Source organism: Amblyomma maculatum, chromosome 6, assembly GCF_055883805.1.
Source record: "Amblyomma maculatum isolate TAMU_Amacu chromosome 6, ASM5588380v1, whole genome shotgun sequence".
Classification (NCBI taxonomy): Eukaryota; Metazoa; Arthropoda; class Arachnida; order Ixodida; family Ixodidae; genus Amblyomma; species Amblyomma maculatum.
Genome location: NC_139349.1, coordinates 25,634,878 through 25,641,697, shown reverse-complemented (window position 1 = coordinate 25,641,697; position 6,820 = coordinate 25,634,878).

Here is a 6,820-nt window from a genome sequence, read left to right as displayed (position 1 = left end):
GAAGACACGCCGAGAGCTGGAATCGCTGTTATCTTGTAGTCAGCCTGTATCACTTATCGCTTAGAACAAGCCCTCATGACTGCGCCAGCCATGATCACTTTCTTTTCAACTTTCCCCCTCTCTCAACCACTGTGGCTGCTTCTGTATCTCTCTTAGACATGCCCTGTTAAAGTCCTGTTTTTCTTCTTTTGGCGACAAAGGCTGTATCTACTGTCTTGACCCTCCGGTGGAAATTTAGTAGAACAAGGGGCCGTTCAAAGGAAACAATTGCATCAGATTCGATGCAGAATCGATGCTACCCCAAGCATTCAAGGTGGGCTTCTGGACAAGACAACCGATCTTATAAACCCTTTTTAATATCTAACGAAAGGAAAAACAATATGTAACTACTGTAACCATATGTAAGCAATGACAGGTATTGTGTCAGATTACAAACAGTGGCTTTACTGTGCTTTCCTTATCGCTGCACTTTACGCTTTAACCGTCAAAAGCTTAACATTAATTAGCTTGTAAGGCAAGCTACTGTGTCTGTATATGTATTTCATGTGCCTTCTCTCACATCGTCACTCATCATGACCTTCTTTCTTCTCTCCTTCCCCTTCCCCAGTGCAGAGTAGCAGGCCAGATTTTAATTATTCCGGCCAACCTCTCTGCCCTTCTTATCAATAAATCCATCTATCTATATATCGCTCGCTGGGCCAGTTTTTATAATACAATATTCGTGTGGTGCATCGCTCTGGAAAGAAGCATTACGGCGCTGACGCATAGCATCGCTCCCGTCTGTGTGCTGCTTATTTCGGAAATGAAGAAATCCCGGAGCTAAAATTGTTTCAGAGGGTTTATGAATAAACCCTTACTAATACTTATGCTTTGCGCTGAGTGAAAGAAAACTCCTTTGTGGACGGACGGACGGACGGACGGACGGACGGACGGACGGACGGACGGACGGACGGACGGACGGACGGACGGACGGACGGACGGACGGACGGATGGATGGATGGATGGATGGATGGATGGATGGATGGATGGATGGATGGATGGATGGATGGATGGATGGATGGATGGATGGATGGATGGATGGATGGATGGATGGATGGATGGATGGATGGATGGATGGATGGAATATAGGAGCGTCCCCTTTGAAACGGGGTGGTAGCAGTAGCTATCATGCTCATTTTTCTCCATATATCTTAATTATTGATTTAGAATGGTTAACTAAACCATCATTCTATTTATTAAATTTTGTTCCTACATTAATAACATTATGTCACTTCTCTGCTTTTAAGCCACCAATCTTCCAGCCGTTTTTTGCTAGTTTCCACCGCCAGTTTATTCACCCGGCCACTGTTATCTCTAAACCCCAGAGCTTCAGGAACAGTGATTGCGCCTGCATCAACTTCCGGATGGATACCATTGCATTCGAGTATAATATGGTCAATTGTTTCACTGGAGTTTCCACATACAGCACATGCGTCATCTCCATTGTTAAACTGGACCGAGTTCAATCAGCGCCACTCAGTGGTTTTTTTGCAAATAACTCAGGACGCGCACACCTGGCAGCTTTCAACGACACAAACAGAAAAGTTCAAAAGTAAAAGCGCAAAACCCAGCAGCGTGGTATACAACAGTGCAGTTCATATGGAACGCTGTAACGCACGGCACACGTCTCGTTTGCACGTGCGCGCGCCCTCTAAAGTAGACAACTCCACTTGCTTGAGATTTGTCATCTATTAATGAGAACACTCCGTCGCTCCTAGTAGAAGGGGCTCTGTATTATCTCGGTTTTGTGTTACCGCTAACGACTGGACACTTGAAGCCCCTGGAGAAGGACCTTCAGTCGACTGCTCTGCATTCAGTCGTCTGTTCAAAGATAGCCTTTGTTTGTCTGCCTTCGCCTAGCCTTCCCTCCCCCCCCCCTCCCCCCTTCTCACCCCAACGACAAATATATGTGCTCAATAAACAGGCGTTTTGCTTTTCATCTCCATAGAAAAGCGGCAATGCGACCATGAATTATTCACACGAATGTGTAGATTTCTGCTTTTCCTGTCTTTCCCACGCAGGTTTCTATGGCATAGTTGCCAGGGGCTGTCTCTTAGTGTGCGATTAAGCAAAATATTTGCTCCAAGAGCCATTGCTTATAAAAGCCATGTTTAAAATTCATGAAATTCATAGCTCTTAAACGTGCATCAAGTACGATAGTTTTAAACGATAGCCGGGTCTCGCGCGGAAAATATAGAATTCATTTGTTTTTGTTTATCTCGTATCACTGCACGGTGCAATTAAAAGCAGGGAAGAGCAAACATGCAGGGGAATAGATGGAGGGCACAACAACACAGTTCTAACAATTTCGGCGCCATTTTATCTGTCATTTAAGAAATGTGCTGTGTAGGAGCATTAAAGCACACCATCTTTATACTGCTCGCTACTCACAAAGCTTCTCGCAATACATCACGTTAAGTCACGGGGTCATGCTACACGGCACGCGACACGATATAAGAACAACAGGGATTATGTGTTCTCTCAAGGACCTGTTCTGTACCGCGGCCCACTATGAAGAAGAGAGTAAGCACTGCCGCAGGAGGAGAAGAGCAGGCACGGCGGCCCCTTGTTTGCTCCGTCGGCGCCGTGTGTCAGACAACGATTATAGATGGCAAACATGCCCGAAGCCCCTGGGACGCTCAAGAATCCCGGTCCGTCGGTGGCACTGTGAAATAGCAGTGACCTTCGGAGTCTAAGCGTGACAAAGATTGGTACTGATGACCCACTGTGCAGCACCGCCGTTGCTTATTCAGTGAAAATGCCCATCACATTCATAGTGCGTGCCGCTCACGAAGTTGTTGCAGTAGTTGTTACTGTTGTTGGCGTTTGCGTGGCACGTCTTTCTCGAAATGATTGGTTTAGATCCTGTGCGACCGCCGCACTCTGAGCTAAACACACAGGGACAGCATGCACCTTTACCACATAGGAGGTCGCATTAGCTGCGGATCATAACATTTAGTTAAAAATGAAGGATTTCATAATGTCCGCAAAATCAAGGAAAAAAACTGCATATCAAAAAAAAAGAAGACATGAAAAAGTGGAGAAAAAAATACAAGGGCATGGAACTACAAATACAGTATTAGCGCCAATTTCATCAAAATTTCTTTAACTTTTATTTCATAATGGGGCACATCAATAAAAAATAGGGGGCGGGGGGGGGGGGGGGGGGGGGCTTTGTATCTCACAGTATTGAAGTTAAGTGCTTATAGTTATATAAAAGAGGGAGAGCGGGGAGAAAGGAGGGCGTGCACTGGTTTCTGGGTTGCTCCCTCCTCAATCCCAGTTAGAAAATTTGCTTAGGCAATTCCTCCTCAAGTGACTGTTGTCGCCGCTTGAATTGGCACTTTCACGCCAAATATGTCCCTCATAGAAATGTCTTCACATTACTGTTTCGTTGAATGAGCCCGCGGAGGGGTCGGTAGAGAGCGCGCGAAATAATATTGAAAAGAAACGCCGCCACCGCCGCTAACAAAAGTAAGTTTCGGCTAAGTGATATTTTGCGAGCAGGGAGATGGGCTCACTCGTCCAACGAAGCGAGGTAGACATATTCATTGGTATGGTGGAGATTTTATGATATTCGAAAAAAAAATTGCGTTTCTAACCAATTTCTCGTTGACAAATTCACATGTCCAGAATTTCTGGGCATGATTGAAAAAGTGCCTTCCCCACCGGAGAGTGCTTTCACAAAATGACAAGTAGGGACAGCTGCCTAATTGCTTGCTCAGTTCCAATTGTGGCCAGTGTATCAGTCACCGATCAGCCAATATTTTTTTCGCCGCTTTTTTCGTCCTTTAAAACTAGACGGCTAGGTGTGCTTTCTTTTGGGAGCTTGATTTATTATTTTTGAGGAAGATGTACAATGTTTAAGTTTGTTCGGTACAACAGAGCGCTGCAACCACGCAGTTAGTTTAGGTATATACAAGATTAAATATTGAACAACGGTCACTTCGCGGAATTCCATTTTTATTGCGTTCTTTTCGGTGGCAATGCAAATAAGTAGTAGATGATCGCCGCCCGACTACCCGCAAAATTAAAGCTTGCATGCCGTCTCGGTTACGATTGTCGCTTCAGGACAGCAACAAAAAATTCACCCCGATGCTCAGATTATCTCATGAATGATTCAACGAAACAAACCAGTCGCATATGCATATAACGTGATTCGGCTCGTAGCTCTTGCGAGCGTGGCGCGCGTGGCGCGCGATTGTCTTTCTGCTTTGCACGTACAATTCAGCCTAGTCGTTCTTTTCATCTGGAATCCCGCACTATTCTCAGGACCAGTGCGGTATACTCAAGCGGCGACCTGCTTGCGGTTTATTAAACTGAAAACACTCTTTCCGAACCGGATATGACAGGACCTGAATAAAGAATAACCGGATTTCAACAGAAAAGGATGCCGCCCGTCCACTGAAAGTGCAAGTTGCGTTAAAAGGACGACGTGAAGTGCCTGCATGTTCATTTGGGAAAGCAGGCCTGTAGGTTAGCAATGTACAAATACGTAGAAACTGGCCGCCACCGCTGGTATCCAGAATGATTAAGCCCCCTTGAGGACACACACATCACGGAACCCTTAAAACAAGCAGTGAGATATTTATCTCCAACAAAACTCCCAGAAAATAAAGCCGTCACGAAAGGATGCGAACAATATACGTGGACCTAATTGCTACAAGTCTCACTTGCTGCTACTGCGCCATAACTTTCACACCATGCTGCAAGGAGCGGTTTAATATTCAAACCGCGTCCATGTACCTCTTCTTACTGAGCAAACACATAACACAGTTTAAATATTCCACTAAGCTATTCCGTCATGTGAGCAAAACACTTGAGAGTATTTGCCAGACAGAGCCCAGAGCATATGTTTTAACAAACTTCATATGCGAGGACCTAGAGGCTCTTTTTTTCTGTTACTCCTTTCTTAAAAAAACAAACGGCACCTGGACTCGGTAGCTCATTTTCGCAATAATTTTATTGATATAAATGCTGTGTGTTCCCCAATATTCGATTCTTAGTCATTTGCTATTTAATATATCTGCTATAGATGCAATTATCTCTGCGCCTGCTCGTTTATTTCAGCATACTGACGACATTGTCATTTTTTGTGCAAAAGAGTTCTCTGGTGCTATTAATGATCTCCAAAGTACTTAATGAATGTTATGATCTCGTTAACACAACCTTGTCAACATTACATGCATAACATTCAGCTGATACGCCCCAGTAACTATTGAAAAAAGCTGATGCTTGATCGTTCTATACTTTTACATACGACCATTAGCTCCTTGGCACCTTATATCACCATTGCAAAATACCTGGGTTTAATTTTTGATTGTATTTACCTTGAAATTCTCACATGAACCATGCCTGTCAGAAATTACGTGCCGTTTACTATCTTCTGTTCACTTTTAGGTACTTCATGCAACTTCCAGTGTGAAAAACATTAGTACATTGCATGCCTTATGTCACAAGGTTTTGGAATATGGCATAATAGTTTACGGGCACTGCGCGCTTCAGTGGCAAAACAGATTACTCCATCTCGCGCTCACCCTTGAAAAATATTGCTTATAATTTACAACAGAATGATTATTTTTAGCTTCCTACGGCTTCCTACCTTTAATTACGTCTTAATTAAGGCAGGTGCGCGAAAATGCTTTTGGTCAAGTGTGTGCAGAGTTCAGTATACTGCGATTCGTTAGAATAAAGTAACTGGTGCGTTCGATGTATAGTCATTACTAAATATAGTGCCGTCAAATGCTTCCGCTGTAAATACAAATTACAAACTAAAGAAACTATTTCATTCATCTGCTTTCGCTTGATGAAAGAATGTTATGAGATTTTCGCTAAACAGGAATTTCTCTCCTGTCTATTTTCACGGTCATATTTTTCCTCTCGCGCTTTTAATTCCCTGTGGTTGTTAACATATTTATGGTGACTTGGTGTTAAGAAATCATTGACGACGCTTTAGCAACGCCAAAGAGTTAAAACGATATAGTGTGCGTGTTTTTTACAGTAGCCGTTTGACGACTCTTGGCATGAAGCCAGATCACGGCAACTGCGCCTTTTCGGCGGACGAACTGTCCTCGATATTGCGTAATATTAGCTCGGATTTATCTTCGCTTAAACCAAAAGCACTGTTTGGCATAGTTTGGCATGGCCTTACTTTTCGTGGTTTGGCATTGAGAGAGTGGCACAGAGTTTGACGAAGTGTTAAATGTGTTTAGTTGCTATGGTTTTTCGGGGAAACCCGCAGTATCTGATTCACCTCTCGGTGCACATCTACTTACAATTCGCGGCATACAAATGAACGTACATATGTCGTCAGTGCGAATCTGTATCGCAAATATGGTCCAACTTCATTAGTAGATGGATGCTAAATGTGAATCGAAATAATATAACACCACCCTGAACGCCGTACACAGAAAGATTAAGTGCCACTTTTGTTACGCGCTCAAGTGCGTATTTTTTCCGACACGTTTCTTTCAGTCCTAGCTCCCGGCGGCGCCTCTTCAACTGAACGAACTATCGCGTAATATGGTTTGATGCATGCGGCTCTTTCTTCTTATTAGCTTTTAACATTTGAAAGTAAAGTTTTGTTCTTATCACAGTTTCATATCCGTTTTTTTAACATTTACTTATGTTCTCATTTTATAAGTACAAATCTTGCCACATTTCGCTGCCTGCCAGGCGCTGCCATACAAGCCCGACGAGGTTTTGGCAGGCTTTAAATTGTGTTTTCTTCAGTGCGAAATAGCAGATTGATTGATTGATTGATTGATTGATTGATTGATTG